Below are 13,071 nucleotides of genomic sequence, written 5' to 3' on the forward strand. Positions count from 1 at the left end.
GGGGCTGACCCCCCAGGGGTCTGAGGGGCGGGGCGGGGCCGAAAGGGGTAAATTTGGCTATATTAATATAAACGACTTCTTCTCTGAAACCAAGCAAAGGATATCGCTCCTATTTGCCTGGTAGCATCACTATGGGGTGAGGATTCAAAATTGTACAAGTGGTGGGGCTGACCCCCTGGGGGCCTGAGGGCGGGGCCAAAATGGGTCAATATACCTATATTTATATTAACGACTTCTTCTCTGAAACCAAGCAATGGATATCACTCATATTTGCCTGGTAGCATCACTATGGGGTGGGAATTCAAAATTGTACAAATGATGGGGCTGACCCCCTGGGGGCTTGAGGGGCGGGGCCAAATGTGGTCAATTGGGCTATATTGATATAAACGACTTCTTCTCTGAAACTGAACAATGTATATTGCTCATATTTGCCTGGTAGCATCACCATGGGGTGGGGATTCAAAATTGTACAAATGGTGAGGCTGACCCCACATGGGCCTGAGGGGCAGGGCCAAGAGGGGTCAATTTGGCTAAATTGATATGAACAACTTCTCCTCTGAAATCAAGCAATAGATAATTCTCGTATTTGACTGTGAGCATCCCTTTTGGGTCAGGGTTCAAAATTGTACAAATGGTGGGGCCGACCTCCCTCGGTGCTGAGGGGCGGGGCCATAAGGGGTCAATTTGGCTAAATTGATATGAACAATTTCTCCTCTGAAACCAAGCAATAGATATTGCTCATATTTGACTGTGAGCATCCCTTTGGGGCCGGGGTTCAAAATTGTACAAATGGTGGGGCCGAGGGGTGGGGCCAAAAGGGGTCAATTTGGCTAAATTGATATAAACAACTTCTTCTCTGAAACTAAGCTATGGATATCGCTCATATTTGCCTTGTACAACCCCCGCGGTAGGGATTAAAAACTATAAATGACAGAGCTGACCCCCGGGGAGCTAAGAGGCGGGGCCAAAAGGGGTCATTTTGGCAGAATTGATATAAACAACTTCTTCTCTGAAACTAAGCAATGGATATCACTCACATTTGTATGGTAGCATGGTCATGGGGTTGGGATTCAAAATTGTACAAATTTTGGGATTGACCCCCCAGGGGACTTAGGGGTGGGGCCAAAAAGGGTCAATTTGGCTAAATTGATATGAACAACTTCTTCTATGAAACAGCTCATATTTGACTGGTAGCATCCTTTTGGGTAGGGATTCAAAATTTTATAACGGAAGGAACTGACCCCTGGGGTGCAGAGGGCAGGGTCAAAAGGGGTCAATTGGTTTAAACAACTTCTTTTCTGAAACTAAGCAATGGATATCGCTCACATTTGTGTGGTTGCATCTGGGGTTGTGCCAAAAGTCAATTTCATTTCATTGATTAATGTATTTTTTGGCATAAAAACCTCACGTACCCATATAAAATGCCTATGATATATTGACATAGCAATACCAGTGACAAATATACTTAATCATCATTCTTGTTTCATATCTCATGAAATCCAGGTGAGCGATACAGGCCCTCTGGGCCTCTTGTTGAAATATTGTGAAAAAGATCATCTTTATTCAATGTCACTGTGGAGAAAATGTTAGCTCACAGGACGCTTATACATAAAGAAATTATGTTATGGTATAGGAGTGGGCGTCCATCAACTTTTTAACTTTTTCTAGAAAACCAAAAGATATTGAGAACCGATATTTGGCCAGGAGATTAATGGGGAAGTACATTAAGTTTCCATCATATAACTGACCGTTATAAGGTTTCCTCATACCAATGACCTCAGCTGGGGTTTAAGGTCACAGGAGTCAAATATGTTAAAAACTTAAGTTCCAGAAGATTCATGCCTGATATTTTTGCCAACAGGCAACAAGGAATGAGTGCTATAAAGATTTGGCATAGAAGTGACCTTGGTCTATTTTCAAAGTCACTATTATGAAATGTGAAGTATGTGACCACATACACTACGAGGTGTGTATACTACACATGATCAACAACACGCTTCAAACTGCTACATGTAATGGGTTTCGTATGGGTTATGTTTGATTTAACAAAAACACCAACAGAGGTTACTCTAGGTTTTTCAATACTGTTAACTGACAGGGCATTAGTCATTATTCCTTACTGGTCCTAATGCCAGAGATTCTGGATCCAGTTTTATCAACATTCTCTCACATAAAAGAAATACCTCAACTTAAAATTGTCGATAGGAAAGCATTATTAGATTTAAAGAAAAAAATCTGAAAGAACTTTTACGTTCTGCAATGGAAAATTTTGATTTAAGGAATATTGATGAAACTGGGACCAGGCCCTCTGGGCCTCTATTCATCATAAAGTTATCCATTGGGAGTGTCCATAACTTTCATCAGTGAGTGCAAGTGGCCAAATCATTGTGAAAGTTTTTATGAAATTGTGTTGAAGAGTTAGCCAGAAAAATATCCACAGGCCAAGAGTATACCCAGGTTGCCCAAGTTTCCTCTGGATGTGACACCATGGCTGTTGTAGGCCTACACCAGACATGGTGTCAGGGCCAGAGGAAACTTCGGCTTATACCCAAGAATTTAAGAAATATTGACAGACTTATCCAAATATTTTTGAGAGTCGACATGGGCTTTTCTGTCTGTAAATAACCCTTTTTTATTAGCTCACCTGGCCCAAAGGGCCGGTGAGCTTATGCCATGGTGCAGCGTCCGGCGTCCGGCAACTTTTTCTTTAAATTGCTACTAGTCCTAAAGTATTGAATGGATTTTCACCAAATTTGGTCAGGAACATCCTTGGGGGAAGGGGAACAGAGTTTGTATACATTTTTACTCTGAACCCCCAGGGGCCTGAGGGGCGGGGCCAAATAGGGGAAATAGGGTTACTCCTTTAAATCGCTACTAGTCATAAAGTTATGAATGAATTTGAACCAAATTTGGTCAGTAACATCCTTGGCAGAAAGGGAACAGAGTTTGTATACATTTTCACTCTGAACCCCCAGGGGCCTGAGGGGCGGGGCCAAATAGGGGAAATAGGGTTAATCCTTTAAATCGCTACTAGTCATAAAGTTATGAATGAATTTAAACCAAATTTGGTCAGGAACATCCTTGGCAGAAGGTGAACAGAGTTTGTATACATTTTTACTCTGAACCCGCAGGGGCCTGAGGGGCGGGGCCAAGTAGGGGAAATAGAGTTACTCCTTTAAATCGCTACTAGTCATAAAGTTATGAATGAATTTGAACCAAATTTGGTCAGTAACATCCTTGGCAGAAAGGGAACAGAGTTTGTATAAATTTTTACTCTGAACCCCCAGGGGCCTGAGGGGCGGGGCCAAATAGGGGAAATAGGGTTAATCCTTTAAATCGCTACTAGTCATAAAGTTATTAATGAATTTGAACCAAATTTGGTCAGGAACATCCTTGGGGGAAGAGGAACAGAGTTTGTTTAAATCTTTATTCTCAACCCCCAGGGGCCTGAGGGGCGGGGCCAAATAGGGGAAATAGGGTTACTCCTTTAAATCGCTACTAGTCCTAAAGTATTGAATAGCTTTTCACCAAATTTGGTCAGGAACATCCTTGAGGGGAGGGGGAACAGAGTTTATATATAAATTTTTACTCTGTACCCCTAGGGGCCTAAGGGGTGGGGCCAAGTAGGGGAAATAGAGATTAGTCTTTTAATTGCTACTAGTCATAAAGTTTTAAATGGATTTTAACCAAATATGGTCAGGAATATTCATTGGAGAAGGGGAACCGAGTTGGTATAAATTTTTACTCTGAATCCCCAGGGGACTGAAGAGTGGGGTCCGATAGGGAAAATAGGGGTTAATCCCTTAAATCGCTATTAATTATTAAGTTACGAATGGATTTTAACTAAATTTGGTCAGGAACATCCAGAAAGGAAGGGGGGAAAGAGTTTGTATAAATATTGAGGGGCCTGAGGGGCGGGGCCAAATAGGGGAAATAGAAATTAGTCTTTAAATCACTATTTTTCATAAAGTTATGAATGGATTTGAACCAAATTTGGTGGTGGAATATCCTTAGGAGCGGGGGAAAGAGAGTTTATATAAATATTGACTCTGACCCCCAAGGGGCCTGAAGGGAGGGGCCAAATAGGGGAAATAGAGATTTGAGTTTTAAATGGATTTGAACCCAATTTTGTCAGAAACATCCGTGGTGATGGGGGAACAGATTTTGCATAAATGGTTACTGTGACCCTCAATCCCATAACTATGTATAGTATCGCTGGGCATTAAGGGATAAACACAATTCTTATGTAAAAATAGGCCAAAGGGTTTTCCCCACCCTAAGGGACTTGGTTTCTTTAAACACCATTATGGTGTAAAAATAATCCATATGGTCTTTCCGAGAGTACATTTTTGTATATGTATTAACAAATTGAACATGAACATTATTTTGGCATTTGGTCAAATCCAACCAGGTGAGCGATACAGGCCAACTTTTTAACTTTTTCTAGAAAACCAAAAGATATTGAGAACCGATATTTGGCCAGGAGATTAATGGGGAAGTACATTAAGTTTCCATCATATAACTGACTGTTATAAGGTTTCCTCATACCAATAAGGTCACAGGAGTCAAATATGTTAAAAACTTAAGTTCCAGAAGATTCATGCCTGATATTTTTGCCAACAGGCAACAAGGAATGAGTGCTATAAAGATTTGGCATAGAAGTGACCTTGGTCTATTTTCAAAGTCACTATTATGAAATGTGAAGTATGTGACCACATACACTACGAGGTGTGTATACTACACATGATCAACAACACGCTTCAAGAGTATACCCAGGTTGCCCAAGTTTCCTCAGGATCTAACACCATGGCTGTTGTAGGCCTACACCAGACATGGTGTCAGGGCCAGAGGAAACTTCGGCTTATACCCAAGAATTTAAGAAATATTGACAGACTTATCCAAATATTTTCGAGTCGACATGGGCTTTTCTGTCTGTAAATAACCCTTTTTTATTTCATGAAAAGTGCAGGAAGGATCTTTCTCAAACTTCAAAAGACCTTGGAATTCTTAGTTGTGTACATTAAATATGGAGTCTGATCAGGAAAACAAAATGGCCGACAGGCAGCCATATTGGATTTTGACACTTTGAAAATAGATATCACTATTTCTTGAAAAGTACAGGGAAGATATATATATATATCTGAAACTTGATATATAAGTTTCCCTTGGGCCCTAGTTGTGCCCATGTAACTTTTTCACTGATCTGAAAAAGTAAATTGGCTAATAGGATACCCGCATTGGACATTAATTGGTTTGTTATCACTATTTAGTTAAAATTCTTATTGATTTTTCTCAAAACTTTGATGTAGATTCCCCGTCTCCAAATGCTTAAGAGAAAGAGAGGAAAGATAGGAAAAGATCAATTTTACATAAATACTAAAAGATCATTCAGTGGTTTGCACCAAGATCCCTCTGGGATCTGATCATCTCTTATATATTAATACCTATGAAGGAGCATTGTCCAGATTGACCCAAGCAGACAGCAGATCAAAATTTGAAATTCTATATTTTTTTTTAGTAAAGCAACTTGGAAATATGGAAAATTACATTTCCTCATCGGATGTGAAACTACATGCCAAGGAAACCAATTCTACACACTGTATTCAACAAAATGTGAATAAATTCACATAATTACACAGAGTGACCTACATTTGGTACATGACTCATGCCTCAAGTATGATGTTCCAGACTGGATGACAATGTAGTAGTTTAGAAGTTCAGGGCCCAGTTGTTCAAAAGGCGATTAGGCTAATCACAGTTTAACAACAATTTCAAAATCTTTTAAAATCATTTCTGGTAAAACTAACTTGACAAATTTTCATGAAACTATAACACTCATCAGTATCTTTCTACATGTCCATTTTAATTAATACATACACTATACATACACTAAGGTTTTGAAATAAAGGAGAAAATAGTTTTTCACAAATCAAGTGTTTTAGCTAATCATCTTTTGAACAACTGGGCCAAGGATACTTGTTCATCAAAGATATCTTTTAAAGAACAAGCATGCCACAAACCTTTTAACTCAACTTTAGAAATATCACTTAGTACAAGTGCATACAATACAAAAAAAACTTTTTTTGATAAATGATATTTTTTACTTCAAATTTTCATGGCTCCATCATAAGTTAACATTCGTTCAGTTTTTACTACCTGCATACAGGTAAAGTGTCAAAAAACATGTACAATATATCATCAATTTAATATGAGAAATGATACTTTGGGGAAGATGGTGCTTTTCACATAATGGGGTAAATGCAAAACAGATCAACACACAAACACTCAAAAGAAATGAATAATAAACAACACTATTTCATAACAAACAAATATTGAAATACTTTTCAGACTCGGCAATGTTAAAAACATGAACCCGATATGTATGTATGCTTTATAATTACTTCATGAAGTTATATATTCCTATAGTTTATAGCTGTGCATTAAGCCACACATTGACAATAGCTTGAACAGCCTCTATATATATTAATCGCTGCACCAAGCAGAGAAATTACACATACGTATATATAATTATACCAGTGATTTAACAAGATGGCTGCATGCATCAATCCCTCTACCGACTGGTTTTATTGTGATTTTCATTTAAATTTTTCTACACATTTAAACCATGCAAACTTGATTTGACATTTCATTACCCTTACCAAATCATGCATGGCTCAAATTAAAAATATGTAAATAAGCATTTTCCAGTTGGAATTTTCAGTTTGGGTAGATAAGTAACTAAATTGTCTATTGTTTTTATAAATTAAGATTATTTTTTAGCAGATATCACTTCTTCATTTTGAAAGATTTAGAAATTTTCAATCATCATTATAAAGTTTTATTACACATAAAGAATGCATAAATAACACCATTTGTAATTGTATCTTATTTGATTAAGAAGCTCATTTCTTTCTCAGAGTCGTGTCTTTTTAAAGACAATATAGCTGTAACAGTATTAATAATATTAACCTTTTAATGTCAATAATTAATATTCATCCTAGAATAAAATTAACAAAGAAATATACGAAATATCCACAGATATAACCTCTATATATAAATTCAGAAAATTCTTACTAAGAAGTTAACAAGATTGATCATTATCCTGGTAATTCAGATCTTGGATAAATATGCATGTTTCACATTTTCACTGAAAATTATCAAATTACCGTGTGTATCTGAATAGGTTCTATTCTATACAACATCAATATTCAAATCAAATTAATGCTGACATCAATAACCAAACAAAACAAGAAACAAATTGCACATAGAACCAATAAAATTGAGAGATGGTAAAATAACAAATGATACATCTAGACATTATATATTTACAATTTTAATGTAAACATTGAGATTAGTGCAAGCCTGCTTTGATAAAATATCTATTTCCTACAATTTTGTGTAATTATATATATAAAGAATATCATATATATAAAATTTCATAAAAAAATCAATTACGTTTGTGAGCAACATGTAAAGTTGCCAAATTAAAACAACATTTCCCTGTTTTTTATATTTAGTCAACTAACATTTTTATATATTTTGTTAAAAGCTGGTTGCCAGCAAAAACAGCCTGTTTTTAACAACTTAAGCTGGCTATTTTATGGTAAATATTTCACAAACTGTAACTGCTCAAAATTCAACTACCACACTCTGAAATTCATCTACCAGAAAACTTAGAACACTTTTTTATTACAGACTTAAGCAACCCAACAACTAAAACAAGAGATATACATATGTTTAGGTGTATACAACTGACAAAAAGTTTTCTTCTCCGACTGAATTTAGGATGAAAACAAATAATCAACAGTAGTAAACATTATGATTTATCTCGCAGAAAAAGCATCAAAATATGAATTACATCCAATCATACACATGTGTAGTTGTAATTACTACAGAAATGTGTAGTTGTAATTACTATAGAAACACATGTGTAGTTGTAAATACTACAGAAATGTGTAGTTGTAATTACTATAGAAACACATGTAGTTGTAATTACTACAGGAAATGAGTAGTTGTAATTACTATAGAAATGTGTAGTTGTAATTACTATAGAAACACATGTGTAGTTGTAATTACTACGGAAATGTGTAGTTGTAATTACTATAGAAACACGTGTATAGTTGTAATTACTAGAGAAATAAACGAATAGTTGTAATTACTATAGAAACATGTGCAGTTGTAAGTACTAGTACAGAATCACATATGTGTAGTTGAAATTACTACATAAGCACATGTGTATATGTAATTACTACATAAACACATATGTAGTTGTAATTACTACATAAACAGGTGTGGTTGTAATTGCTACAGAAACATTATATCTTTAAAAAAAATCTTTTCTAGCGGTAGAAGCAGAATTGATGTCCTAAAACAACTGTACATATTTTCATATTTTGAGAACAATAAAAAATTCAGCTGATTTTACCAGTCCAATCTTCATGTTAATACCTGTATAGATATTGAAATGTACACAAGCTCTGACAGACAGTCTTACCAGGTTACATTACTGCATGTATGTAGATTCATAAAACCACTCTGGATCCACCAGTAGTTGCTTGCTACATACAGATACGATATAAATATGTTTGGTCTTGCCATTTACATCTATTTATAAGGTGAATGATTTGTAAAATATATATTGAAAATCAACCAACTGGTAGCATTTTTTGTAAACTTGCCAAATGGAAACCTGCTACTCTGCTCACACTGCCATTTTATATATTATTTTTCTGTTATTAATTAAATATGATTCAATTGGCCCTTAAAAATTATACAGTAGATTTAGAAGTTGAATATAATTTTCCCTGAAATATGGCTTGTTATATAGACATGTCTTAAAAATCAAGAGTCATAGCTATCCTCAGGCAAGTTCAAGACAAATTTTTACTGTCTACTGAAACCCCTGAAATTTAAACAAAAATTATACATTTGTATGTGTATAGTATATCTTTATTTATATACAATGTATACACACACACATAATTATTAATTATAAATACATCTGACGACTCAGAAATAGCTAGATGTTGAAAAGTTATGCTCAAATTATCAAATTTTGACAACATATGGATTCCACACCTATAGAAGTACATCAATATGATTGAAATGATCTGTTACTTGGCTTTCTTTAAAAATGTACTTTACCCAGATGTATTAATTAAGCCTCTAATTCAGCTATGTTAATCAAATTGCAAAATTTTCAAAAATACTGAATAAATTAATGTTTCTGAGGTATATGAAAATGGATAAAGTTGAAAGCTAGCATGTCAATTGTCCAAATCAACCCAATATTTCAAGGTCATGTACTTGTATGTATACAGGACTAATAAAAGGATTGGTTTGTGAACGGCGATAAAAACTGAAGTCAGTACAAGTCAGCTATATTCACAATAATCTTATTTCAGTATTTGAGCACATATTCTGCTAACTCTGCTGAGTTTTTACTTTATAAATCATTATGACAGTGTAGATGGATTGTGGTCAAGGATTAGAGTATATATACATACACTTAATATGATAAATCCATAATGGAATTGAACATTATATATTCTGCATGAAATAATATATTGTACTTCAATGATGATGATAAAAATATACTAGAACACAATTTTGTTCAACAAAAGTTAATTGATTCTTTCCTAGATAAAGTTTTCATCAACAGTCAATGTCCAGCTGGTCATGGCTGGCTGCAGCACTTGATGACCTCTGTTCTCTTGTCCGAGAATGACTTTCCCTGCTTAATTCTGGGTTCTGTGAAGTATTGCTTATTTGCCGCCGTATACGGCTCAGCTCCTCTGCTTTCGTACTTGCATAGTGATGATACATCATTTTCACTCCGGTTACTACTGACAACCGTAGTCTTAAATTGTATCTAAACGAATTCTTCTTGTGTTTCACAGCACGTTTGTATCTCACTTCCAAGTCCCTTATTTTCTGGTCTAATAAGGCTATTTGTTGACAAGCTCTGTCAAATTTCAATCTAGCATCCCCTTCCTTCTCGAGAAGATGGCCGTGATCCACCAGTCCTCTCTCGGCAGCTGATGTCGATATTGTAGAACTCATTGTTTTTGTTTATGAGTTTACCAATGTTTATATTCTCAATTGTTCTTTGATTCCCACACTTTTCACTTATTCTTAAAACCAGCAAAGAATCATTTTAGTCAATGGGAGCATGGTTTACCCATAACGTTTACTTAAAGTGAGTTAAACGAGGCAGTTGACACCGGATCTGGCTTCTGCGATGAATGCTCTTGTCTGGAATCGTGTCACATATTATCCACAGAACGTAAGCCGAAAAGTCGGTGTTTTCGTCCGTTTCTAGCTTTCTTCGTGGTTATTTTGTGTTTCTTTAAGATGATATGCGTTCTAACCATTCATTCTAAACATACCTCAAGTCTCTTATTGTGTTTGTTTCGGTAAATACGGCTGAATTACAGTTCCTGTATTGTGGGTTCCTCTAAGGTTCATTACCGGAAGTGTACGAAGTTGCTACCAAAGTGAGGCTCTGACACAATGACCTACTTATGCACGGGAATGGATTTCGGTTGCATCCGTTCGACGCACAGTCGTGGACCTCCTACAGTTTTTTTATTGAAATTATTTTTATTCCATAAAATGAACCAAAAAAATTATATCTAGTGCAGACAGTAATCTTCTATACATTACGTACCAATTTTCAATACGCAACGAAGTTAGGATTATTTAGCCCGAGTTTCCTCTAACCCTGACACCCTACACCAGACATGGTGTCAGAACTTGACCAGACTCGGGCTAGGGTTACGATGCTATACGAAGTAAGAAAGAAACAAGATACGCAAACACGTATAGCAGACCATTGCCAATTATCAACTATTTCATACAAAAACAGACTATTGCATATTTTGCTGAATGCCTTCAACCATCATGCAGGACGTCAAGAATTACCACTCAATGTAAACAGACTTTTTTTTTTTTTTTTATTATTCTTATTTTCAATCCATTTGATTTACTCTTGATATTTCCGCCGATGATATTATTTTTTTATTATTTATTATTATTATGGGTCAAAGAAGTAATATAAACAGTATATATATATAACCATTCCCCATTGTCTATTCTATTTTTCTGTTTAGAACTATATTTACCATTTTTGTAGGATATATCACGTAGATATTTCACCTCGACCACAGTAGGACTAACTTTTAAGATATATATATATATATATTCAGGGAATTTCATATGTAGTGGTATGTATTCATAACAATCAGATGAACAATTTGTACATAAGATTTTTTTTATGATTCTTTTATAATAACTTTAAACGGAAATGCTCACTAACACAGTGTGTGTTTAAATACACGTATCAATGTGCTTTTATTTAAATAGCAACAAGGGAAAAACCAGTTGTATTTAGTTGGCTTTTTTGTGAGAAGCATTTTCAATGCAATGTCGGGCATCCGGTCTACAAGGTCAAGGATGTAATGCATTTAAGTAAAATAAAATTACATCTACATGCATTTCATATGTTTATTCAAATCTGTACATAGCCTGCTTGATTGAACTTTGTGGTTATTTAACAAGGGAAATTAATTTTTTAGTTCCACATCTTTTTGTTGGCTAAGTGAGAAGACATCTCGATATATTAACAATCAATCAATTTAATTAATCTATGAGCAACATTTGTTTTGTTTTTTTTAGTTTAATAAGTTTATCAATTGTTTAAATACCAATTCATTCACTTGTATAATTGTATGTTTAATTAATATAATTCACGGTTGCAATGTTTAAAATACTACTGACTCATCTAAACGTATGCTGAACACAAACAAAGGGAGATGACTTACATATACTAAGCTTTAAGCTTGCTGTCAAATCCCTATTCATTTGGAATTATATGTATATGTTTATTGATGTTTCCACTGAATAAAATATTGTTTAAACTAATCAATCAATCAATCTTTTTTATTTATTAAGGTGTCACACAATATATATTTACAAAATCTAGGTCACACAGGTCATATAAACTACATATGATAACATAAAACAATATATAAAATTGACTTATATGAGACACTAAGTAATAATTGTTTTCATAAGAACACATAAACTTTAACAATCATGCTATATTTAATATTATCATTCTAAAATTAATCGTCTTCTTTTTAACATATGATAAGCTGATTTCGCTAAAATCAACTGCAGATACAAATGATAAGTAAATGATATAGACATGGGGTCAATATTGTTTTGTGATTTTCCTTTTATGTACTTGTTTCCTAGCGAGAAAAACATGAAGTCTGTTTTATACGATTATCAAAACTTTTTATTTATTATTATAATTTGTTTTGTCCGAAAGTTTTATCAAGAAACAACAATATCGGAAGTGATATGGTATTTCCTGTGTTGGATTTTCTTCTCTGCTTGATATATTCAACGTTAAATAAGTTCCTTGTCTCGTGTCTTGTCATCTTTGCTACACACACCCAAATACACATAATAAAACATAAACGCACACAAATTGAAAGAAATATTTACATGTTTTTGTTAAATCAATGAATATTAGCTTATTTATCTCAAAACTATCGGATATGTTATAATATTATGAACTACGTAATTCTAAATACTAGTATTGTTAATACAGCAAAGCTGTTGACAATTACATTATGGTTTTTTTTTTATTTCTTTATTTATTTTTTTTTTTTTTTTTTGTATATCATCATGTACAGCCAATATTTGTGTATGATTGTCATGTGCTGAAACTATGTATATGTTGTATGAGCGAAATCTAGTCACACGCCTTGTATCTAAGTGAAAAGTAAAATATTGGAAATCCTGAAACTTGGCGTGCTTTATCATTATGATATGTAGTTATATTATGGACTATCAAGCAGAATCTTACCGAATAATTCTTCTTGTATTTCATGCATTTCCATACTATTAAACGTCATCTCGGCATCGGGCGCGCATATATTGTTCTGTCTGCGATACCACCTTTACTCTGTGTTCTAGCAATGGATATGTAGGTTGGTATTTAGATAATATTTGATGAAATAAATAAGTCTCCAATTTCTGTTGCTGAGCGTCGAACCTTTG

The sequence above is a fragment of the Pecten maximus genome, chromosome 2 (genome assembly GCF_902652985.1).
Source record: "Pecten maximus chromosome 2, xPecMax1.1, whole genome shotgun sequence".
Classification (NCBI taxonomy): Eukaryota; Metazoa; Mollusca; class Bivalvia; order Pectinida; family Pectinidae; genus Pecten; species Pecten maximus.